This window comes from Meles meles, chromosome 8 (assembly GCF_922984935.1).
Source record: "Meles meles chromosome 8, mMelMel3.1 paternal haplotype, whole genome shotgun sequence".
NCBI lineage: Eukaryota > Metazoa > Chordata > Mammalia > Carnivora > Mustelidae > Meles > Meles meles.
Window position 1 is genome coordinate 36,779,212 of NC_060073.1, and position 27,353 is coordinate 36,806,564.

Genomic DNA, 27,353 nt, shown 5'->3' on the forward strand with positions numbered 1-27,353 from the left:
ACAAAGATTTCATTGGTCAAGTTAAGGGTTTACTATATTATGAGGTTATATTGCTCTTGTAGTAAACTGAAAACCCAAGAACTCTTATTTAGAATCAAAATGCATGATTTCACATTGACCTTTTTCACATTTTACATTTTTTGGTCCATTTTTTCCCCAGAGTTTTAAATTCTCTCTGAAACTCAAAATATTTACTAGTTTTTATTCTTCTTTTTGAAGTTTATTTATTTTTGTTAGTCATCTCTGTATCCAATGCGGGGTTTGAACTCACTATCCTGAGATTAAGAGTAGCATGCTCCTTCTACTGAGCCCACTGGGCACCCCTACCATTATTCTTGATTATGGCTAACCAATTTAAGCTGGCACTAGCTCACAGTTTTGTTTACTATGTTCCTTTAATGTTCCTTAACTACAAACTGAGATACTAGAAACCTTTCAAGGGGGGGAGGGGTCTTTCTTCCTGGGAGACTCTGAGAAGGCTTGTCGCTCTAGAACTCCTGTACAACGGTTGCAGACGTAGGCTCATTGTCAGTTGAATTTCTTTTACAAAACAATTTTTTTTTTTTTTACTTAAGTAACTGTGCTTTCCAATCAACAAGTAGTATTTTTCCAAATGGTGATGTTATTTGGAATAATTGATCATTTCCAACTGGTCTGAATGTGTGCTTCACGTGGCTGCTGAAGTCGCTTTGACTGATGTCCCACAGCTCCACAGTACAGTCCACTGCAGGCATCGCTCTTAGCTGTTTTTTTTTTTTTTTTTTTTTTTTTAAATCAGGAGTTATAAAAGCAATAACTCGATTTCTGGTGTCTAGACGTTCTTTCCCACATGACTCCATCAAGAAAGGCTGAGACTCAGGCTGTCCCAACCTGCATAATTTATATAGTTGAGGCCTATTTTCACTGTCAAGAAGCCAAATCTCTTAGGCAGCCTTGCCAAAGAACTGTTCCACTCGTTTTTGTTTTTTTCATCCCCAAGGCCTTCATTCTAACCGTGGCTTCTCTTATTAACAAAAGGCAGGAAATAAGCTCCTATTTGTGAGATAATGTCTTTTCCATTAAAAGAAGTGGAATCCTCAGAGAAAATGATCCTTTTTCAAGTCATTAGCTTCCCAGGAAGTTGAGTGTTCATATATCCAATGCTCATGACTTGACACTGCGGTATGCCTTCACACAATTTGTTGGGTTCAAGAGACGATATGGATAGTGTTCCTGGTAAAATGATGTCTTCCTACGGGTCAAACCTTCTAAATAGCAATGAATACTGAAGATTAGTGTAGCACTTTTTCTGTCTAGTTCCTGCTACACTTGCCTTGTGGGGAGTGAAAGTAGGAAGCTGGGAGTGAGATCCCTGAGTCCCAAATTTTTATAAAATTGTAAGATCATAATTAAAAATTATTTTTGCCAATCCCACCTCCCCCCAAGAACCCCCAGTTTGTTTTGTGAGATTAAGAGTCATTTATGGTTTGTCTCCCTCCCAATCCCATCTTGTTTCATTTATTCTTCTCCTATCCCCCTACCCCCCCATGTTGCTTCTCCATGTCCTCATATCAGGGAGATCATATGATAGTTGTCTTTCTCCGATTGACTTATTTCACTAAGCATGATACGCTCTAGTTCCATCCACGTCGTCGCAAATGGCAAGATTTCATTTCTTTTGATGGCTGCATAGTATTCCACTATGCACTCTGAAAAACAACTTGAGGGTTTTGAAGGGTCAGGGGTGGGAGGTTGGGGCAACCTGAGGGTTTTGAAGGGTCAAGGGTGGGAGGTTGGGGGAACAGGTGGTGGGTAATGGGGAGGGCACGTTTTGCATGGAGCACTGGGTGTTGTGCAAAAAGAATGAATACTGTTACGCTGAAAAAATAAATAAAATGGAAAAAAAATTATTTTTGTATAACAAGGCATATTGTTAACTCATTTTTTTTTTCTTTATGACAAGGTATGAAGGTGGTAGAAAGAGGTCTTGACTGAAAGAAGACCCAAGATGCAGTGCCAGCCAAAGTGTAGTTTTGTGAACTTGAACTCTTGAATTTTCCCTTCTGGACTACAAATTTCTCCTAGGTAAAAAGAGAGGAATCTGGACTCATATAGATTCTGTAGCTCTTCTCAGCTTCAGTACTTCAGAAAATAAAGGCTGAGGCATCATCTTGAACAAATGTAGTGTAGGGAGTATAGAGAGTGAGAAAGGAAGGAAGACAAAGTTTGGCAGGGGGGATAGAATGTTACCCCTGAGGATCAGGCATGGAGGAGCAGAAGAAAGGGGCAGGTTGTATAAGCATCCATCAGCTTGGCTTCTAACATCTATTTCCTTACAGTGTAGACCAAGGAGAATCTTTATGGTTGGAAGCATGGGGAGAGGGTGTAAGACCAAACTTGTTTGTCCTTCTACCTTTCTACTTTCCTTCATTTTCCACCCACAATGGGGGCTGTGATTTCTGTACCTGAACAGTAAGACATGTCCAGGGAAACAGGGACTAAAACATGGTGTAATGCTGGAGATTTAGTGAGGGTTCTGTGTCATACTTTATTTTGAGAGCAGTAAAGGACCTAGAAGGTATTGCTACTAGTTCCATGGTTTAAGGGATCCTATGAATAATCCAAAGATATCATATTTTTACTGCCAAATACTGATTTTCTTGTGGTCAAATGGTATAAAAGAGTTGATGGAGAAGAGTGCCTTGAGCAAACTTGGGAAATTTTTACACATCAGTTTCATGGAAGAAGTAAAAGAAACACAGCAAATTTAGTTGGAAGTGGCTTTGGTTTTGGATAGTTTTAGTATTATTTAGTTATTAGTATGTCCAAAGAGCTTATAAGTTGTCCCACTCCTATCACCAGAACAACTTGAATCCCATAATAAATAATGATTAGGGCATATTCAGAAGAGGTGAGAGTAGTGAAGACTGAAAATGTATCTTCTTTTTGTCTCTGTCTGGTACTTTTATCATCCTCTTGTGGGCTCTTGCCATCTTGTGACAATATTTCACTTGGTTCCAGATGAATTCTAGCAGATCTAACATCATGTTACCAAATACATTACTTACATTTAAATGTATTCCAATAAGTTTCCTCTATTATGTTCCTCACTGGGTGAAAGGTATTAGGTTATCTAAATTTTACATATTAAAAAGGATCCCAGTTTAAGTTTTCAAAACACTGGAAAACAAAAGGAAATGAAATGTATCATTATATAGCCCTTTCCATCATAAGGAAAAGCAGGACAATGGAGAACTCTATAATGCCTAATTACAAGATAGAAGGAAAAGGGGACTTGACTTGGTGAATGAATTTGCAGATGCTTCATTGATTTCAGAATGTGATCCTTTGTGTGCCTCTCAGCTCAGTTTCAATTTCACAAGACATTTTGTATTTATTAAAATTATACTTTTTATATTGAAGGCAATCAATGATGAAAATCTGAGTTAGGATATTAAGTTGAAATATATTATAGGAATAATGACAAAGTTTTATAAGTTGGCTTCCTAGGAATCTGTTCATCACACACACACACACACAAATCTATCAGATATAGATCCATGATCCTACAGACATTGGGAAGTACTGTTACAATTCTGAATCACAAATTATCTGTGGAACACGACAATTTAATAATCCTGGGATCCCTGAATATACTACATGTTGCACTAATTGTATGCTACTTTACTAATCATCATTTTAGGCAGATTGGACTCACTCAGACACAATGTAATATGACAAGTGAATGTGTCTGTGCTGAGACCTACTACAACACTTAAATCACGAATCCAATCTGATTGGTGGGAGGAATTGTTAAACGGATTGGGCATCATTGAGCTCTACTGACCAGCTCCCAAAGTTTTTACTTTTTGATTCATTGCTGAGGGTCCAAGGACCACATTTTGAGTATCGAAAACTGTGGCAAAGTCAAACATGGGACTTCAATCTCCTCTTCTCCTGAAGCTGTGAAAGTACCAACTGCAATTGGCTAGCTTTTGCCAGCCTTGGTGGCTTGGGAGATAGTAAAGGAAGGAGTGCTTCTTCTGAGGCCAGTCGTGTGGCTCACATCACATATGTAGAAACCTCGGTGCTTCTTGAAAAAGAACCGCTGTCTCTCGTGCCACCTGAACCCCTGATCCTGAGTTCCAGTGAGCAGGCAAATAAATTCAGCAAAGAGAGAGAGAGAACAAATGGAAACAGAAGACAGAAAACATGGCTCCTAGAAGAATGGTGCTGCTAAAGGAGAGACAACAGCATTTTATTTTAATGTAAAAGATCAGCTATAAGAAGTCAAATACAAAAAAAAATGCTCAATCTTTTTCTATTAATAAACATGAGGTAGGAATTTGAAAAAAGCATCTAGTCAAATAGGTCATGGTTGAGACTTTAGCTAGAGCTTGGAATAAATACCTCAAAACGAATTAAAAATACCAAGAGATGGGCATTGTTATGCAAAGAAGCCTCAGAGAATGGATCCAGGATACCCAGCATGCTAAAATAATGAGATTTCAAAAGGAGGAAAAATAATAATTGAAGAAAAACAACAAAAATATATATTAATAACTGATAATGAAAATGAAAAAGTACCTACTGAATTTGACACATAATAGATTAATAAAAAATAATTTTCTTTCAAGAATAAAAATCAAATCATCTCATTTTCATATGAAAACACTGAAAGCTAGAAAACGATGGAGCAGCATGTACAGAAGACTTAGCAGAAATGATTGCAAACCAAGCATAACATTTAGTTGCATGGATAAGAAAAAGATACATCAAGATATTCAAGATATAGAATATATACCACTCATCTATCCCATCCTAGGGTATGTTTATATGGGAACTCTAAACAAAAGGCAATTAAATCAGATTTGAGTGTTTAAGATAATGGAATATGACTTGAAGAGAAGAGCAGTAAGTTTTGCAGTAGTTAGAATCAAAATCTAAGTTGATAATCAGAATGTGACTGGGAATGAAGAATTTAAGCATAAGAGGAAAAAGGTGAAAAAACAAAGAGACAAACACACTAAGAATAATTTGACTTGGAAGCAGGAATCATGGGTCGAATTTAGCATAGTAACACCAGAGTTAGTACATGGTACACTTTCATGAACTACTTATCAGTTGAAGAAAGAAATAAGTACGAGATCCACCTTCTTGGCCAAATCAGTCACATTATAGGTTGACAGCATTTTAAATAAAGATTTCTAAGGGGAAATTATGATTATTAGATGGAAGTCATTTCCATTGGCCACCCTCTGCCTTGGTCTTCATGCTTAGCACTAAACATCTGTGGAATTGCTATAAAAATGTATTGGAAAAGAATTCCAGATTTCCAAGTGGGGTGGAGTTGCAGCACTTCATTTTTTGCATTCTAATGTTGGTATTCCACCCCCCACCCCCAAATTTAAACCAGCAACAGAGAAAAAGGACTTGGAGAAATAGATAGGATTCATCTCAGAGCAGGGATTCTTTTCTAGTTGGGTGGCCTTGAGCAAGTCAGTTTACTTTTTTCATGATAATTATGACGACAATGAAGGAGGTGATAATAACGATTTTTAAAATGTCTCTCAGTTATTGGTCATTTTGTGCCAAGCCCCATCCTCCATATCCCCAGTTACTGGCTATGCCACCCAACATCTCTCAGCTGTGTTTCCTCACGGTACGTACCAGTTCGTAAGTATCCATTCTTCACAGATGCTCTCCAGGCATGGACCAGGTCTGAGTCACTGTAATTCAACCACATCTGACACTCAAAATAAGTCTGCTATTTCTTCATTTTCCAACGTAGTTTTCTCTAGGATTTCTGTGTTCTCTTGTCTTCCTCTCAGTAACATTTTAACTGTTACTTTCAAATTAAAGACCAAGTTAAAATCTTCAGTATCACTTTTAGTGATTGTCTACTTTTCCATGTATGATTCAATCATGTTTATCTGTCTTATTTTAGAAGCTATTTAGAAGCTATTTCCAAATTTTCCTCATATTATCAATACCTCACTATTGTGGCTACACGTTTGTCTACATAAGTGATTATTGCCTTAGGATAAGTTACTGAGACAATGAAAACTTGGATACATAATTCCAAAATGAACTTTAAAAAATGGTATTAATTTCTTCCACTAGCGGAACATAGGATTTCATATTTACCCACAACCTTACTAAAAAATGAAAGTTAAAATATTTTTAATATTTTAAGTTTTGACTTTGTGGATGAAAATGGCATTTTATAATGACATTTATTTGGTTAATGAGATAGAATATTTTAATATATCTATTATCCATTTATATTTTTTTCTGTGATTTGTCTATTAGTGTCACTGAATCATTTCTCTATTAGGGTATTTCTTTTTTGTATAGATTTGAAGGCAACCTTTACACATTAAAGGTATATGTCTCTCATGACTCATTTAAAAATAATTTTCCCACTTTCTCATTTGCCTTTAACATTTTTCCCCAACTTTTGCTTTTAAGGTAAATTGCAAAAATAATCCAGAGAACTACCATATAGACCCTAAATTAGCTTCCTTTGTGTTAATGTCTTACATAACTACAGAACAATGATTAAAAAAAAGAAAAGTACTAAGAAATCAACTTTGGAGCAATCCTATTATTTAAAGTACAGAATTTATTTGGATTTTATCCATTTTCAACTAAGGTCTTTTTTATTTCAGGATCCCACAGAGCACTTAGTTGTCATGTCTCTTTGATCTCTTTCAATTTGCAATAGTTCCCATGGTTCCTTATCTTTCAGAATCCTGACACTTTTGAAGATTATGCCTTTAACTTTCAAAAAATTATTTTTAAATATACTTAAGTTTTTATAAATTTTTATGTTAAACACATTAATATTCTTTGTGGTCCTCACACTTGGTGTTAGATATAGAATACTTGGGAAGTAATGTCCTGCCAAAAGATTGTACAAATATTTAATAATATCTCTTAGTACTTTTATTGCTTTATTAAAAATGTATTTAATTTCACACTTTCTAGGGCTTATTTTGATGTAAACCATGAGGTAGGAATACAATTTGCTCATTTGTTCCCAGATATCCAGACATTTGTCCCAATATCATTTATTGAAAAATCCACATCTTATATAACACTTTATGTACCTTTGTGATTGATCTACTTTCTTTCCCTTTACCATTCCCATAAGCATTTTATTTTTTCCTTTTTTAATCCCATAATATTTTAATTTGTATACTTAATAACATGTCTTTATATTGTTACTTTCCATTTTATCTTACAATGTTGCCATGTATTAATTTCAATCAATGTAGTAATGACAATCTATAACTAATTTATGTTTTAGTATATTTTTAAAGTATTTATTTAAATTTCGGTTAGTGAACATAGAGTGTAATACTGGTTTCTAGTATACAGTACAGTGATTCAACACTTCCATACAACACCTGGTGCTCATCACAAATGCACTCCTTAACCCCCATCATGTATTTACCCCATCCTCCCATGCACTTCCCTTCTGGTAACCCTCAGTTTGTTCTCTGTAGTTAAGAGTCTCTTTCTTAGTTTGCCTCTCTCTTCCCTTTGCTCATTTGTTTTGCTTGTAAATTTCATATGTGACTGAAATCATATGGTAGTTGTTTTTCTCTGACTGACTTATTTCACTTAGCATTATACTCTCTAGTTCCATCCATGTCAATGCAAATGGCAAGATTTCATCCTTTTTTAAAAAAAGATTTTATTTATTTATTTGACATACAGAGATCACAAGTAGGCAGAGAGGCAGGCAGAGAGAGAGGGAGAAGCAGCCTTCCTGCTGAGCAGAGAGCCCAATGCAGGGTTCAATCCCAGGACGGTGGGATCATGACCTGAGCCGAAGGCAGAAGCTTTAAACCATTGAGCCACACTGGTGCCTTGATTTCATCCTTTTTTTTTTTTATGGCTGAGCAATATTTCAGCATATGTATCAACTGGAATTGCTTTATATTGATTTATATGGAGATATATACTTTATTCATTCTTTGTTATTCATTCATCGGTTGATAGATACTTTGGATACTTGGGCTGTTTTATAAACATTTATACGCATTATGAACATAGAACTTGAATAATGACTCACTGGTAAATACTAAACAATTTCAATCTTTCAGTCTATTTAGTTAAAAAACCAACAAATAAATATGCATAATACCTTATAGACAAAAAATAAATAAAAATCTTTATTATTAGATACTAATTAATGTTATTAGGTATTTTTAGTTGACATTTTATTTTACATAAAAACGTATGTTGAAAAATTTTAGTAATGAAACACCATAGAACAGCATTATCTGCTTTGCGGTATACATAAAATTTGTCAAAACTATGTTTTATTCTTACCATAGGATTTTATATAGTCATGACAGTTGTTTCAAAAGAGTTTATAGCTGTGGACACATTGCTTATGACATAACATTCTAAGTCATGCTGGTTCATAAAGAAGAAAACTTGTAATTTCAGTGAAATAATTAAGAAATGTCTTTACTTTTTTTCTAAAGAAAAAAATACCTTTAGATTTAATTGAATAGGACCCATTCAGAGCAAGTAGTTGTCAAAAAAAACTTATATCTGGTATATAAGCAAAATAAAGACATTGAGAAGAAATATTTGCATAATAGACATTTATCAGTCTATTCTATCAAGTAAGCTGCTCATAACAAGTCAGATTGATGAAGATAATAAAACTTGTGTACTCCCCACCAACCCATACAGACATACACAGAAATCAAACACTAAAGTGTTGGTCAGAGCTAATAATCATAACAGTCTTTGTACAATGGTCAAGATCTAAAAACAAGACCAGCTTAGTAGGATAATGAGCACAAGTAGAATCTTCTTGAAATACCCAAGACTTGGACTCAATAAGAAATCTTCACCTATCATCCTCTTCACCAAATTCAAACCTCTCTTCAGGTAGGGAAAGTCAAATTGTAACTCTTAAAAGAATAGGAAATCAGAATAAGAGCAAAAAAAAAAAAAAAGATAATAGAGAAATGAACAGAATTCACAATATTTAGCACTTTTAAATGGTTTTAACATAAAGTGTGTTCATTGGTTTTATGATTATAATAATAACCAGTGAGGAATTCTTTTCTGAAGGTATTGATGATTAAAACATTTGAAATAATCTAGTATATTTAATTTGCAATTCTTTAAAAAGATTTTATTTATTTATTTGACAGACAGAGATCACAAGTAGGCAGTGAGGTAGGCAGAGAGAGGGAAGCAGGCTCCTTGCTGAGCAGAGAGCCTGATGTGGGGCTTGATCCCAGGACCCTGGGATCATGACCTGAGCTGAAGACAGAGGCTTAACCCACTGAGCCACCCAGATGCCCCTTAATTTACAATTTTTATGATAAGGAGAGTTTGGCTGAGCCACCCAGGTGCCCCTTAATTTGCAATTTTTATGATAAGGAGAGTTTGGCTGGATTTATAGTTAATGGCTAAATATTGGGAAAGCCTAATGTATTAAATAAAAATTATTGATCATGAAAGTGAAATGTATATATTTGGTGAAAGGTTTACTTTTATAGTTAATACATTGAATGTTAGCAAAGGTTGTATAATACTGGATTTCTTTTTATTCATATAAATCATGCAGGTATATCATATGCTTTTGACAATTTTTTTTAAATGTATGAGAAAAAAATTTTTAATGTATAGGAAAATGACTGGAATAAAACACAATGAAAGATTTATAGTAGATATTTATGGTAAAATAGGAGTAATTGCTTTCTTAAATATTGTTTTTTAACTTCTAAGGTTTTTTTCAACAAATGTATCTTGCGGTCAAGCTGAGCTAGATTATGCTATAGTTAAAAAAAAATACTATTAATTTCATGTGTCAACGTGGCTAGACTATACTGTCCAGTTATTAAGTCAAACACTGGTCTAGATGTTGTTATGAAGGTATGTCGTAGATATAATTAATATTTACAATCAGTTGACTCTAAAGCAAATTGTCCTCCATAGTGTGAGAGAGCTCACCCAATCAGTTGAAGGCCTTAAGTGCAAAAACTTAGGTTTTCTGGAGAAGAAGGAATTCTGCCTCTAGACTCTACAATAATAATCTTGCCAGAGGTTCCAGCCTGCTGACCTACCCTACAAATTTCAACTCAACACTCTGATATCAACTCTTACCTGAATTTCCAACTTGCCAAACTACCCTTTAGAATTTGGAATTGCCAGACTTCATAATTACATGAGCCAATCCCTTAAAAGAAATCTCTTCCTATATATCATATTGGCTATTTCTCTGTAGAACCTGACGTATACAATAATTCCAAAATTAAAGTGGCTTAAAACCACTAGAGTGTATTATAACTGTGCGACATCCAGACGTGTTGGAGTGTTGGTTCCGTGTTGTTGTCATCCTTTGGTAAGTAGACTGACAAAGCAGCCAATACCTATAAACCTTGCCAGGCTCACTGGCAGAAAGAAAATATAATGCATCCAAGATTCTGCCAATACCTTAGTTTCTGCCTTGGTGGGTATCACTTTCACTCACATTTCATTAGCTCATCCTCATATGGCAGAAAGGGTGAGGAAAATCTCTGGGGTTTCTTTTCTAAGAGCACAAATCCCATTTATGCGGTCTCTACCCCATACTTTGAGGATCACTTCTCAAAGGCCTTATTTCCTAAAACCAGCACCTTGGGGGGTAGGATTTTTCAACATATGAATTTTGGTTGGACAGACACATTCAGTCCATTGCTCTTTCTTTTGTTTCTCTCTTTGTTTCCATTGACCAATATCTAAAATCTTGCATACCGCTTTTGATAAACTTTCTTGGCAAAGTCCAGAAGCCTAGGGCTAAATTAAAGCATTGCCTTATCATCATTCCCAATCTCAAGCAACACACCTCTTTCTTCAAAGAACAAAGTGAAAGAACACACCTTATTTCTATTTTTTAGAAGAATTTTAATCTTTTTAATCATCCAAATCATTGCAGAAACTCCCTTGTTAATTTTAAAATTTCCATGGTTCACTTAGAGGGTGGAGAGTACAAGTCGCTGTACAACCATGGCCTAATTCCAAACTTTAAAACTTTTTTAGTTGTTATATATTTTCAAAACTAGTAAGTGCCACCATACTTACAAGAAAAACAATATAAATCTCAGTGTCAAAGATCATAATTTAGAAAAATTAATTGAGGAAAAATACATCAAGGTTTTATATTAGATTTTAAAGTTTTTACCATATACTTTATCTCACTAAATATCTTAACAACCCCATGAGGTTGGCATTGTTAGTGTTCAAGGAAACAGAGTGAAAGTGGGGTTATTAATTACACTCAAGTCACACAGCTCATAGATGACTGTTTGGAAGCTGGGAGACAGCACTTCTGATTCCATGCCATTTTATTACACTAAATTTTCTGGGTTAAAATGCAATATAGACAAACCATAAATGACTCTTAATCTCACAAAACAAACTGGGGGTTCCTGGGGGGAGGTGGGATTGGGAGAGGGGGAGTGGGCTATGGACATTGGGGAGGGGAGGCGAACCATAAGAGACTATGGACTCTGAAAAACAACCTGACGGTTTTGAAGGGTCAAGGGTGGGAGGTTGGGGCAACCTGCGGGTTTTGAAGGGTCAAGGGTGGGAGGTTGGGGGAACAGGTGGTGGGTAATGGGGAGGGCACGTTTTGCATGGAGCACTGGGTGTTGTGCAAAAAGAATGAATACTGTTACGCTGAAAAAATAAATTAAAAAAAATGCAATATAAATGATAAAAACTCCATTCTTTCCACTAAAAATGTGTGAGACACATGGTGGCAAGAAATGCACATTTGATGATAATCATGATATAAAACATTTGGTTCTCTATCATATTCAGGAAGAATTATAATTCAAATGTGTTAATTCTGCAATCCTGAATGTTACTCAGTTATCAGGGAAATATCTAATTATTGCCTTATTAAGCCAGAATTATATTGAATTATATTGAAATTATATTGAAAGCTATAATGTGTCAAGTACTACACTCAGCTCAAATGCATCATCCACATTGTTCCTGCCTTCAAAATACATAAAACTAATTGGGGAGACAACAACATTTTCTTGAAATAATTATTAATACATATGTGGCTTAGATTGAATAGAAATATGAGGTTAACAATTTTGCAGATCATCAAAATGTGGACAATCATAAGACGAAGGATAAGAAAAGAAATGTAATACTAATGCTGGACATTTTAATGTTTAAATGTATCTGTGGAAGCAATTAGTAGTACTGATGATCTTCCAAGATTGAGACAAACTGACTGCTTAGTCACTAAGTGATGATAATGGACTTGATGTCTAGAAGGAAAAAGTATTTAGAAAGAAGGCCAGTCCATCCTACCTGGATTCTAAGAAGTGGAGATAGTCTTTGTGAAAGTGGTGATAAGCATGTTATCAGGGGTGTGGAAAAACTTGAGTTGGATTGGGCATTGAGTTAGCAATGAGAAAAACTCCCTTTAGAGTAAAACACGTGTTCTTTTTGTCTCCATGGAATGAGGGGTCCTCTAGGACATGCTTGTCAAACCCAAAAGTGTATGAAGTGGTCCTGGAAATCTTGTTTAAAAAAAAAAAAAAAAGATTCTGGCTCAGTAGTTTTGGCATGGGACCTAAGATTTTGAATTTTAAAAAGGCTCCTGTGAGGGATGCTTGGGTGACTCAGCAGGTTAAAGCCTCTGCCTTCGGCTCAGGTCATGATCCCAGTGTCTTGGGATCAAGCCCTACATCCGGCTCTCTGCTCTCGGCGGGGAGCCTGCTTCATCCTCTCTCTCTCTCTCTCTCTCTCTCTCTGCCTGCCTCTCTGCTTACTTGGGATCTCTGTCTGTCAAATAAATAAATAAAATCTTAAAAAAAAAAGCCTCCTGTGGCTATTGGTTCATTCATCACACTTTGAGCAGCAAGATCCAAGGGCGCAAGAGAGTCATAGAAAGGAAGAAGGCTCAGGAAATTCAGGTGAGGAAACAGGGGTAGGTCGTATTGGGAAGTGTGTTCAGTGAGAGGCGCAGCAGTGAGTTTTATATGGATTGAAACACCTAGATGGGAGCAGAATAGAGAGTACAGGTGTGAACAGAGGTTGATTGGCTGTGACACAGATGATGCTAAACTTCAGGGACTCTCACTGAGCAAAGCCAACATAGTAAGAGATTTTTCAGCACCATTCCTTAAGACCGTTGTCTCTTTACATTCTCACTTCTACCCTCTTGCTCTTTGTCTGGTGGTGCTGCAGTGGCTATGGGTACTTTTGGGATCCAACTAATGAGAAATTGGCTCAAGGATTGTTTGGGTTTAACAGGATATGTTTATGTGGCTTGCAGTCATCACCATGTACCCTTAGGTAATTTTTAGCCATCTCAGTGGAGTGTGACTCACAGGAATAATCCCACCTTCCAAAAGATCATGTTATTTGGTAGTTGAGAGTGAATGGTGTGGGGCCAGATGCAATATCATAATGTGAATTTTCCCAGTGCATCTGGGCAATGGAAGTATGCAGGTAGTGGAGGAGAAACAAGGTTTGAAATGAAAGGAACCAAAATCTAGTCTGAGAAATATTTTTATAATCATCAGATATAATATTTAATGCTACATATTCAACTCTTAGTAACATCTACTCCAAATGGAGAGTTTCTCCTATAAGGAGTGTCCTCAATACTGTAGCATATAAAATTATTAGTGTGTTATACAATGAAATTATTTTTCATAGCTTACTGTATGCAATCTGTAGAAATTATTCTGGAATTGAGATGTATATTGTAACAATTTTTTCACAGTATATCCAAAGCAGCAATTTATTAAGAAATGATACATCTGAATATAAGTTATAAATAAGCTACTATTTTGATGGAAAATTAAGATAACAAAGTGGAATGAATCATATAAATAAGAAAAAGTGGATACCTCTTTGATTTGAAATGAAATACTAACATGAATAAAAACAACATTAAAAAAACCCACAAAGAACACTAATGTGTTCATTTCATTAAAGTGAAAATATTGAAAACAAATTGCTTGAAGATTATTTTTATTTAATGTTTTAATTTAAATTTAATTTAAATTTTTAAAATTTAATTTAATTTAAAAAATTGAATGTTAAAAATTTAATTTAAAATTTGAATGTTTAATTTAATTTAAATTATTGAATTTAAATTATTGAATTTAAAATTTAAAAAATTGAATGTTACTCACTGAATAAGAAAATTTAAACTGCCGCAAAATCTCACAATCGACATATGAGAAAACATGTAATAGAATATTGATGAATTTTTTTCCAAACTTGACAGTTATCTTAAAAGCTTACATTGAATTATTAATAATTGTTTAGAGACTGGAAGAAACTTCTCTAAGCTATCAATAATAAAAAAAATTACCAACCATGACAGAAGAAAGTTTAATTTATCTATCCATTCTCTCCTCAGGAAATATTACAAAAAATATTGTCATATGAAGAAACATTCAAGGAGTATGCAGGTCAAGAAATTTAAGAAATGGATTATGAAGGGATATCAGGCAGATTACAGTAATAATGTTACATGTCCAGTGTTTTTGATATTTATGATATCCATCTTTTTTCAGTTTATAGTTTTTTTTATTTTTCTTCTAATTCTAAGTAAGTAATCTGGTCTTTGGTGGGGAGAGAGATCAGAGGTGTGGTGCAACCCTTTCCCCTGTAACTGTGGGAGGTATTACAAATGGATGGATGGCTACTCTGAGAAGAGCAGGGGTGAGCAGTGTTACACTCACGCAGTGACATTCTGATGTGTACATATACACATGAACTCCTATAGACGTACTAAACCTCAAGGTTCCAAATGAAATATCTATATGGTAGTGCTCAAAATTCTCTTCTTGGGTTTTAATGTTTTGGGAGACAATCATTTAATAGTTCAGAGTCTCAGCTTTAGGATCATAGTTGTGGAATCCTACCTGAGTTTTTAACTACACTGGCTATAGATCTTTGGACAAATTGGCTAGCTTTACTAGATGTCATTTTCCTTATTGGCAAGATAGGGATCAGAGGGTATTTGTGAGGATTTCTTGGCTCTCATCATTATTCTATGACTCTTTGTATAATCCTTCAGTTTTCTCCTATGAAGAAAGAAATGGAGGAGGTCCTGGAAGAGGCAAAATGTTCAAACGCAACTTATCTTCCTTTACCTTAGTATCTTAGGAAGGTTTTTCAGTAGGCAGACTTGAAGAATCCAAAAAAAAAAAAAAAAAAAAAAAGGTATGTGTGTTAATTTCAAATACAGCTCCAGGGCTACCAGGTTGAAAAATTGGGGTAACTTTTGAGAAAATAATGCAAAGCCATGTAAAATTTTGGGACCCTAGTACTAATTATAAACCAGTCATATAGGTAGGCTAGGCAGAAAGGTAGAAAGGTAAGAAGCTTAATTATAATGTGATTTTTTTTGGTCTCTTGAACATATATTGTATCTACCTATATAGTTAGTTTAGGCTTTGACTTAAAGTGGACTTGATTTTGAAATTCAACTCTGCTTCTCCCTCGGCCTCTGAAGTTGGCTGGTATGCCTCCTAACTTCCAGAAGCTGGTGATACCAACACCAAGTGAACACTTCCTACGCCAGGCACTGTGTTATGGAACTGCTTACAACATTATATCATTTAATAACCATACTACCCCTATGTGGTAGATTCTGTTCTTATCATTATTTTGTAGATGAAGCACAGAAAAATCAGGAACTAAACCCAAGCTAAAAGAACTAGCAGGTGAAACTCAAGTTTTGACTGAAGAAATTCTGACTGCAGAGCATAAGCCCTATACACCATTTTCAACTTGGAAGGAAAGAAAGAAAGAACATGAAGAAGACAACAGAAAACAAGAAAGCGTATTATGAAAAACCACCTTGTGGCCTTGGGTGTAAAACTTGTAACTGCTGTAAAAGCAGAGAAGGCTACGGAAGCCTGGTCTAAACTGAGGAAGACTTCATGAAGGAAATGACTCAAACAGATGCCCGCAGGAAGAGTCAGCATTTAGATAAGCCATTGAAACAACTGGATTACATGAAGTGAGCAGGAAGACATAAGACAATCCCTTCACTGTTACATCCTGTGGGGCCAGACCTCAGCAAGGAAAAGAAACAAGGCCTGACCCCGGCAAATATTTGGACCCAAGTTAGAGAAAGCCAGTAGAAGTGGGCCCAAACAAGCCATTGTTTCCCCTGTCTTAAAACAAATGGAATGTCCTGATGCAAGTCATAAATCCTGTCGACTAAGTTCTCAAGAGTAATAGCAATAAATTATTTGTGTGTGTGTTTAAGACACAAATGGTCCCCCCCCGCCTCCAGTGGGAACTTATTTAACAATCACACAGGAGGCCACAGAAGAGTCTGAGTCAGTGTGGGCCAAATCAAACTTCAAGGACTGTTTCAGTATCAAAATGTACCTGTACTTTCCCTGGCAGCAGAGCTGTTATTGAGATATATGAGCCTGGTGGTACAAGAAGGAGTTCTACCAGTTCTGGGGAAATCATGACTCACAGTAATTCAGTCCTCATGAGATCTGGCAGAAAGCGAGCATTACTTCACAACAGCTACAAAACCTTCATGGATACCTCTGTGAATGGTCAGTGATGAATGGCCAGTGGGAACATGGGGCTTCAATTTAGTTGAAAAGGTTCTAACTGACATAGCACACCTGTGAGGACTGCTTTTTATTTTGGGAATAGCAACAAATGTTTTTGATTCTTTGGTCCCAGAACATCTCGTTATATTTATTGATTGGATAACTAAGACAAGATGACTTTGGCATCTAAAGGCATTGTTCAATTGGGGGAATTTTTTTTTTTTTCCAAACCTCGGAGCCAAAACCATCAGTTCATTCTGAGCTCCAAACAAGCTGAGTATAATATTTACCCTGACATGGATCTTTAGATGTAAAAACTTAAGCTTTCTGAGTTCATGTTAGCCCTGTAATCTTGCCAAGTGCTGCCACCTTCTTGAGATGCCTCAGACTCAGATAAAGAGTAATTTGCATGGCAGAATGTCACTAAGGATATATGCTTTTACTTTGAAACCACATGACTGGGCTCCTAAGTCTAGAATCTGACTCAAAATGTTATTTATATGTGTCTGGCTAGTGACATCTTCATAAATCCCATCAGGAATCAATAAGGATGTATAGGCCCTTAGTTCTTGAATCACAAAATTTTAGGATCTTAGAGATTTCAAGTCCAATTTCTTTCAATGCTTTTCCCCCTACGTAAGGTAATAGTGCAATATTTAACAACTAGGATGGTTGGACATTGGCCACTAAGAGACAAAAAACATTTAGGTTAGCCACAAAGTAGTAACCCATACCAGTAAATTTATTGCCTAAATATCAACTATCTAGTCCACTGTTCTTTCCAAAATCATGCCAACAATTAATTACAAGAAAAAATATCCGAAGAACTCCCATAACATAACCAAGTTTATAGAGCTAGTTGTTAGCAGATGAGTATAAGAACAATGGTCCTTTACCTTCCTAAAGCAGAGAGCCTTGCATCTGAGATCTATAACTTAGTATAATGATAACGTATGAGCCAGTGAGGACAGTGATTTTGTATATATGCATTCATTCACTAAATATTTATTAAATGTCAACTGACTTTTTTTTTAAAGATTTTATTTATTTATTTGACAGAGAGAGATCAAAAGTAGGCAGAGAGGCAGGAAGAGAGAGAGTGGGAAGCAGGCTTCCCGCTGAGCAAAGAGCCTGATGCGGGCCTCGATCCCAGGACCCTGAGATCATGACCTGAGCCGAAAGCAGAGGCTTAACCCACTGAGTCACCCAGGCACCCCATGCACCTGACTTTTAAACTAAACCTTGAAGGATAAGTCAATAAGCGCATTTCAGATAATTGATACAGATTGGTTAACTGACTTGATTAGGGAAGATCAGGGAAGAATTTCATAAAGATCACGGAAGAATGAATGAGGAAGCATTTGTAATTTGCATGGCAGATTCTGTCTAGAAGAGAGAATGTACTTGATATATATTTAATATATATTTATGTATTTGGTTTTTCCATATTATTGCATTTTTTTCTCAATGTGTATCCCTGCTGCAACATATAAAACATATATTTCTCTAGCTCACCACAGGCAATTTTCGATATATCTTCTTCTATGGTTTTTGTTTTTGTTTTCATTATTCAAGGGGGTGTTTTAAAAAAACTAGTGTATGGTTTAAATAAACTGGCAGCCATATTTTTAAGCTTCTACTTATGAATACCTATACCATAGATTTTATCACTCACTGTTAATTAAACATATAGCTCTGGCATTTTCTTGACTTTGTGAAAAATGAAATATATAAGGCATAGTGTTGTCTTTGAATTGTTTTCAGTCCTGAGATAAAGTAAAACTTAAATGTATGGCTAGTGTAACACTTTCTAAACTATGTACTGGGGAATGCTAGTGGATTTTCAATTATGTTCACGGACAAATAAATTGCTGAAACTCTGAGTTAGACAGATTTTTAAATTATAGGACTTCACTGATCTTTTAATATGACTGCTGTGAAATTCTAAAGGCAATGGTAAAATACGTAATGTATTAATTCTCGAACTTACTTGACTTTGGGACAGTTACTTTTATCAGAATGCCTATTCACATTTATCAGGATGCTAGTACTCCACAGACATGATTTGAGATAATGATTTAAAGACTGGGAATCAAGAACACCTGGACACTTATCAATTTTCTGCCACCAATAACTGTATGACATTAGGCAAGATATTTTACTTTTCTGCACCTCTGTTTCTTCAACATTTAAATGTTGGTCACCATCCTCTATTGTCCAAGAGAGGAAATAGGAAGACAAATGTGAAGCTAATTTTGTAAAGTTACATCGGCATATATTTGCATGCTGTTGTAAATCAGCTGGAAGCAAATAATACAATAATATACAGAATTATACTAGAAATTACTTAATTGTTTGATTCTGCTGAAGCATTTTCTGTGATGATCATGAAAATCTTAAAAACATGGGTTTTCATTTTAACTTTAAAAAATAGCTATAAATTTCCAAGCAAGATTATAATACTTATAAATGTATCAATAGCTGCATAAAAGGGATTCTGCTTTCTGTATTATTACTTTAGCAATTTGATAGAAAATCTTCAGAAGCAGATGTCTCTTAGTTTTCGAAGTTTCACACACAATTGTCCTCATATGTAGAAACAAGCAGCATGATGTAATTTTTGGATTATCTTCATAAAACAATGTTAATGTGTTTCACTTAATTCCCAATGCATATTCAACTAAGAATTTTTTCTATTAAAAGACAAGATGTAATAGTTTTAAAATTCTTTATAGAATCATGGAGTAAGGCCAAAATAATTAGGCATCAGTTCTTTGAAATATTTGTAGAAACGTGTATGGGATGACGAGTTTCAGGAAAACAAGTTTTTCTTGCAGTATGTCACAGGGAAAATGGTTATCTTTATTGTTATCATGGATTGAAAGATTCCCCAAAACATTATTGGTGTGTTGACTTGGATTTTAATTGTCTCTGTGGTTTTCCTGGAATGATGCCATAGTCCAAAAAAAAACAAAGATAGCGTACCTTCCTCCAAACAAGTGAGCGAAAGTCAGGGCTAATGGGAAGAAAGAGGCCTAATGGGAAGGGTCAGGGATGCTCAGTGACCAGAATAGGTGTAATGAAAGTGGGCAGTTCAGCCTTGTCCTTCCATGCTACAAAAGGCAAAGCTAGTCCTGGAGAGGAAGTCAGAATGTTGCACGAGGTTTTAAGGATGACTTAGATAAGAAACTTGGCTTTCTCGCATTCAAGTTATATGGTCTTGGAGGCAAACCATGTGGTGCTTGAACCCTAGTTTTTCCTTCTGTAATATGAGGATTCTATTACTTTCCTCAGAGTTGGAAGAAATATTGAATGAAAAGATAGATCAATAATAGTGGCTGGTATATACTAAATCACTTACTATGTATTCATTTTAAAAACCTATGTTGGGTAGAGAAACCCTTGTTCTTTGACCAAATGGTGGTACCAATATTCTTGTTATTTCTAACATTCATGTTATATGCACCATTTTAAGGAGAAACTAGCCCCTTTGAAATCCTTGGAAGCAACAGAAAAGGAATGTAGGAGTGCAGTGTTTACTATGGACACTCAAAACACTTTCTTCCCTTGTGCATGTGGGACCTCCAGACTGGATTAGGAAAACTCCCTGCTTGGTTCTACCTTTTGAGACCACCCAGAAGCTCCAGCTGGATTAGTCAACTATGGCTCATTTTCCCTGGATTCAGAGCCAAAAGGAACCTATTACACATCTGCTCTGCTCTGTCTTGAATACCTAGTCTCTTTATAGTGTAATTCTAAGAAATGGACCTAAAGTCTGAACCACATGTCTTAAAGATTGTCTGTCTGTGAACTTTTTCCTCCTGGCTCTAGTCAAAGACTCCTGGCCCTCTCAAAGGAATACAAATCACTTTCTTAAATTTGTCTATAAGCAATGTCTGCTTAAATGTTTTCCATTAAATTGACCAATCCAGAAACTAATTAATATATATTTTCATGATGCTTAAAGAATCCCCCAAATCTTTGCAATTCAACTCATTAAAAATTCTATCCTTCCACACAGGTTATTACTCAGCTATTCCACTCTTTTACTAAAGACAATAATATCTTTCAGGTAACAATCAGAAGATAATATCGTGTAACAATGCGTCTTCAGGGGACTCTGAAGTGCTACAGATCTGAGCTCAAATTGCAGATTCACCACTTACTATTTCTATGACTTCTCTTCATGTCATTTTCCTAATCAATACAGGAAGATCACAGTATTTGTCATAGGACTGTTGTAAAATGCAAATGAGAAAATACACATAGAGCGTAAAGCAAAATGCCCTTTTCGCAGTAAATTTCAATTACTGTTACTTATTCTTGTAATAATTAGTATGCTTTTATTTTTAAAAATTAGACATAGGGAGACAGTCAGATGTAAATTTCCCTTTGCGTAAATTGGATTAGGGAAAAAGAGGGTACAGCCTAAGCTGGAAATAAACTAATGAAGAATTTATTTTTGGAAAATAGAACCAGTTTTGGGTAAAAATTCTAAGATGCAAATCAGTATACAATGGAAAGTGGCCAGCTATTTTCCAATAATTCTCTAATTTTCCTTTGTATCTCCAAAATATTTTTTTAAAAACACACCTGAGGAAGATAGTTCTCTAACTCAACCATCAGATACATTTTGCTAACTGAATTATTTCAAAGATAGTTCAGAATTGTATTTCATTGTATTTTTTAGGCTAAGAATGATGTCAGTGATTTTTTACAATTCTTTTTTCTTGTATTTGTGTACAACATGTTTCTTTCAAGTTGTCTTTTCTCATGGATTTAAGAAAATTATACTTTGTATTCACAAAATTTGAGATGTGAAATGAGGTGGACTATTTTTTTTAGGCTTATTGAATTTGCTAACATAATCAGAAAGATCTTTTAACTTAGTTTCTTCTTTAGTAGATTTCCTGCAAAATTGCTGACTCTGAAATTAAACTTTGGTCTGCTTGTTAAATTGAAGATACCCGTTAGTGTGTCTGAAATGCCACTTTCCTAAACTTTATTTCCTTACTGCAACCGAAAATGAGAAATTTAATAAATGTTTTTAGAAATTCTCATATATAGTTTCTTCAAATCCCACAACTAAAATCTAAAAGATCATAAATATCAATATAATATTCTCAAGTTTTCTATGCTTGAATTACATTAAAGATATATGATCCCATAATCACAATTCCTGAATCTCTAATTATATAATGGCTATGGTTACTGGAATGGATACTGAAACATTTTTTTTTTTTTTACAATGCAGTTTAGAAATAAGATGATTTCATAGATACCCAGTGTTGCAATATATCCAAGGGTAGAGAAAACTATTTGGATGTCAGGTACTAAGAATAAGACCTCACTTGAAATATCCAGACAACTGCAGGTAATTTTCTGTACCTTATTTGCATTAATTCTTCAGTTTGTTGTGTTTAGACAGAGCTGACCTTAAACTGTTTTTAGGTGGCTATAACAGGCATGGCATAGACCATGTTAAATCCATAGGTTTTGTTTCTCATTCTACATTTTGCAAAAAATGTCATCCCCAATCTGAATGTATAGCAAAGTTACCCTATTTTTGCCCTACGCCTTTCAACATATCCATATTCAATCTGAAGAGAATGTTGGGAATTATAAGATTGAAAGATATGGCCTATCTTTTTTCAAATTTCATATATTATTTATCTGTGGAAAGTAAAGAATAATCTGTGTCATGTCATCATAAATATAATGTATCCCTATAATAGAGAGTGCCTAAAATTACAATCTATATAACTTTTAAGGAATTTTATGATCTACCTTATTATTAATTGGCACAATGTCTTTTCAAAGTAATAGGAGCCACAAAACTGCATATTTATGGGCCAGTTTTTTAATGTCCTAGAAATGTGTACCCTATATAAGAGCAAATGACACTTGTTCAAATATATTTATTGAAGCATTATTTACATTAGCAGCTTGGAAAATAATAAAATGCCTCACAGTGCAGTGGTTTAGGTGACACATGTTCTTCAATTTAATGAACTGTAAAGAGCCACCAGACATAGTAGTCATATAAATTACTGCAATACACGTGACATGACTATATACATGACAAAATGTTTAATGTTTGCTATGTAATCCAAATGGTATTTATTTATGTCCACAACTATGAAACAATTCATATAAAGGAGGGAATATAAAATTGAAGGCAGTTATTGCATTCAAGTTACAGGTTATAGGCACCATAGGAAAATCTATAATTTTCTCCCTCCATCACCCCCTCCTTGCCATTCTTCTTCCTTCATTATTTCCTTTAGTACAATTTAATGTTATTTCTAAAATACATAAAAATCGGGGGCAAAAGAATGTATTATCCCTTCTCAAAATATCTGTGTTAAATCTGCACAGAAAGTGGAAATTGATTTGTTTTACCAGATAGTACAAATCTTTCACTTACAATGCTCAATATTGATATAAATGCAAAAATATGTTTGCCTAAATTATTCATATAGTTGCCTTCATTTTTCATGCTGTTACATCTGCATTAAAAAAAAAAGCCAGCAATCAGGCAACTATATATGAGAAATAAACTGTTTCAAATACTACATGATATTAAATTAAACTGAATAATACAGGAAATCCAATAAATAAATGAGTCTTGGAAAAGATAATTATATTTAAGGTTGATATCTATTTTACAGAATAATTAGACTGTTTTTAGGTTAAGGACCACAGAAAAATATTTCAAAGACTAAATTCCAAACATCTATAATATATCTTAGGTTAAAATCTCTTAATTCTCTATGGCTATTCTCTGTATTTTGTAATCTTATTAGAAATTCCCAATTTAGCAGCAGAATATTGTGGAAAGTATGTTCAATAGGGGAGCCAAAGACCTGAGTTCTAAACCCTGTCTGGCACATATTCTTTCATTGATCTTGAGCAATGTAATAAATCTCTCTGGAACTTGGATTCTTCAACTATGAAATTAAAGAAGTAGCCCATAGTCACTTTAAGATACCAAATTTTTGGTATTTAGGCTTTAAGATATCAGTAATTTTTGATAGGATTCCAGGAGTAAAGGCTTTATTTGGATATGGGTGTTCCCATGGAGGAAGTAGATGATTACTTTCTTAGTTCATAGAAAGGTCTCTGGGACAAGAAGTATCTCTCTTTATAGTCTTAGGGACTAAAAGTTCCTTATGGACTTCACTGATCAAGGCATATTACTTTCTGAAAGGACTCATTAGCTAATCAGAATTTTAGCAGGTATGAGATTTCTGATTAAACTATCTCTTCTCGGGGCACCTCGGTGGCTCAGTGGGTTAAAGCCTCTGCCTTCAGCTCAGATCATGATTCCAAGGTCCTGGGATTGAACCCCACATCAGGCTCTCTGCTCAGCAGGGAGCCTGCTTCCCTTCCTCTCTCTCTGCCTGCTTTTCTGCCTACTTGTGATCTCTGTCTGTCAAATAAATAAATAAAATCTAAAAAAAAAAATAAAAAAAAACAACAACAAAAAACTATCTCTCCTCTTTGTCCGTTAGTGTGAGTTTGGGACCCTGAGGTCCCCAGTATATTTTGATGGTAAACAGAGAACCAGTTTACGAGGCAGCAACAGACTGATGGCAGGCCTTTTGATGTTGGGGATATAGAAGTTAACAGAAAATGTGATTGGGAAGAAGAGGAAACAGCAAGATAATACAATTCATTCAAAATATTGCATTTTTCTAGCTCTTTTCCCATCCAAGAAAGAAGTTAACAAGAAAGTCTAGTAAATTTGAGGAATAGCTTCAGCAGATCAGATTAAGAAAAGTGGATTAGGAATTTTTGTAAACACTAAACTTGTCTCAAGGACTTTCAAAACAAGAAGGGTACTTAATCGGGGAAATTACTTGTCTCCAAAATAAAGTCACATCATTCTGTCTTTGTCCAGAATAATTTCCTTTTTTTTTTCTTTCAGCCCAAGCTAATCTTTGACTCCTGAATACATTTGATTTCCAAATTGCATGAAATTGTGTTGTAGAAACATTCCCACAACTTGCTTTCTTCCAACTTGGCTCCCTTATAAAGTAAACAGCTTATTTTACCTTAAATGACTGTAGTAGTAAATGCCTGGTTGGTTTTAAGGGACAGGCGGGTTGTATGAGAAGGTAGCAATTATTCCGCAATTGAAAAGGGGTTTTACTGTTTTCTTTTCCTAATCCTCCATGGATAGAGTATTTAGGAACCCTAATAGAAATAATAGATCACTTTGAAATCCTTCTCCCTTTGCCCAGTGTATTTACATTATGGTATTAACCAGCCATTCTGGAATCAGGGAACTCATTGAACTTTTAGGATTTAATCTTCACCATTTTTGTTCTTGTTTCCTATTTGCCATCTCCCTCTAATTTTTAAATTCCCCTAAAAACCAGACTAGAAAGCAAACTGAAAACTGAAGTTCCTGTTCACTGGAAAAGGTTTCATAAGAAAATATGAATTGCCTTTAATTGCTCCAGCATTTCTATTACTTAACTTTTAAGGGGGGGGGGTGAATCTAAGGTAAAATCCCATCACCAACAGCTGTTTTGTTTAAACAGAAGCACAGAGGTTAAATTGGTCAATTATAATTTATTGACTTTCCTCATTAATTGAGTAATTTGAGTAATTCAGTAAGAATGTTTTCTCCAAAATTACATTATATATGAAGTTACTAAAATTTACTAAATAGTTATATTATCTTGTAAGTTTCTTTCTACACATACAAACAGTACTAATAATTTACACTAGAGAAAATTTATAGTAATAGACTGTTATGTTTAAGAATCACAATCAGCTGTTTAATAAATAAAATTTTATACAAAGTTATTTATAACAAGTTTACAAAAGGCAAATTTCAAAACTATATTATTCCATTTTCTAATATGCAATCACACAAATATTTGAATAAAATTGTGAGTTGTCTTAATTTTATTTTTGCATTCTAAAATGTCTGCATTTAAATGTACAGTTTTGTGAGAAAAATAATTAAAATTTTTATTTAAAAACTAAGTAAGTTCACTGCAATGGTTGGGAGTTTTTTCAGCTGCTTTATGTTTCATTATGCATATTATAGTCTTCACCAAATTTAGCAAAAAGGTCATGGAGAGAAAAGTAGTAAACTTTACTTATAAACTAAAGTAGTATTTATTACTTCCATAACTTCCAAAAATGCACTATTGCATGTACTTTTTCTCTTTCACATTAAACATTTTAAATTCTTCACATGCATGTTTGACTTCATTGCCTATCACCAGCAGGAAAGACTAAATGATCAATAGTGCTGGTCTTTTGACTATGGGACAGATGTTTCTCCTTGGACTTTGATTTAAGAGAATTATGTTGTAGTGTTACCAAAGTTTGACCAAATGTTTTCCCCATTCATCAACATGGCTATCCTACAGGTGTGGACCATAGGGAAACAATCTTCTCAGAATAGGTCTTTCTTCTACTGATAGAGCTTTCATTAAGTCATTATCAGTTCATGTATGCCTATCTCTTGAAATTATTGTTGGTTAACTTGGGTTTCATACTTCTTTTTAGATGAGATTTGCATTTGAATTCCAGTGAAAAGTAATCACTTTTAAAAACAATTTTATTTGGAAATAATCTTAAGCTTCTAGAAATGTTGCAAGAATACCACATTGAATATCCAAATACCCTTTATTTATTGGTGAATACCAAATTCACCTACTGTTAACATTTTCTTTTATCATTTGTGCTCTTTGTCCCTCAAGATGAGCATGGGTTGTATATATCATGTCCCTTTACTCTTTACTACTTCAGTGTATACTTCACAAGGTAACAATATTCTCTTACGTAACCATAGTTATCAATTTCAGAAAATTTAACTTTGATACAGTACTTTTTTATTACAAATTCCAATTTTGTCAATTGGCTCAAAAATGATCTTTATACCCAATGAACCTCAGTGTTAGGAAACTGCTTCTCATTCATTGAGGAAAATTATCATGAAGACAACCAGATGAGACTTTCTGTGATATTTATGATGAAGATGTCCACTGTATTCCAAGGTGTTGCTTTTATGACGGTCTGCAGCAGAAACTCGGGTTGAGTCTTACCAGAAAAGCTGTGTGCCTCCTGAATACTCATGGAATTCAGCTTGCATTCATGTTTACTTTGGAAGAAATCTAAAAAAATCTAAAACCAGCTGGCGACTCTTATAAGAACATATGGTTTAGTTTTTTTGTACTATCCCCGGATTTACTATTTGTTTTCTCTCATTGTTTTAGCTCAGGCTGCTATAACAAAATTACCAGAGTCTGGGTGGCTTATTAACAACAGAAATTTGTTGCTCACAGTTTCTAGAGGCTAGAATTCCTGAGACCAGGATGCCAGCATAGTTGGATTTGGATAGAAACCCTCTTTCAGGATACAGATTGGTGATTTCTCCTTGCATTCTCACAACGCAGAAAGACAGCAAGCTAGATAAGTGCTAGCTTAGTGCTCTTCTTATAGGGGCACTAATTTCATTCATGGAGGCTCCACCCTCACAACCTAATCACCTCTCAAAGATGCCATCTCAAAATACTACTACATTAAGGATTAGCCCCCAACATATGAATTGGGGGGGGCACAAATATAAGGTCCATAATACTTTCTTTTTAAAAAAATATTATTAATGTATAATGTATTATTTGTTTCAGGAGTACAGGTCTCTGACTTAACACACAGGGCTCACCACAATACATAGCCTCCCCAGTGTCCATCACCCAGTTACCCCATCCTCCCTCTCCCCTCCGGCAACCCTCAGTTTGTTTCATGAGATTAAGAGTCTTTTAT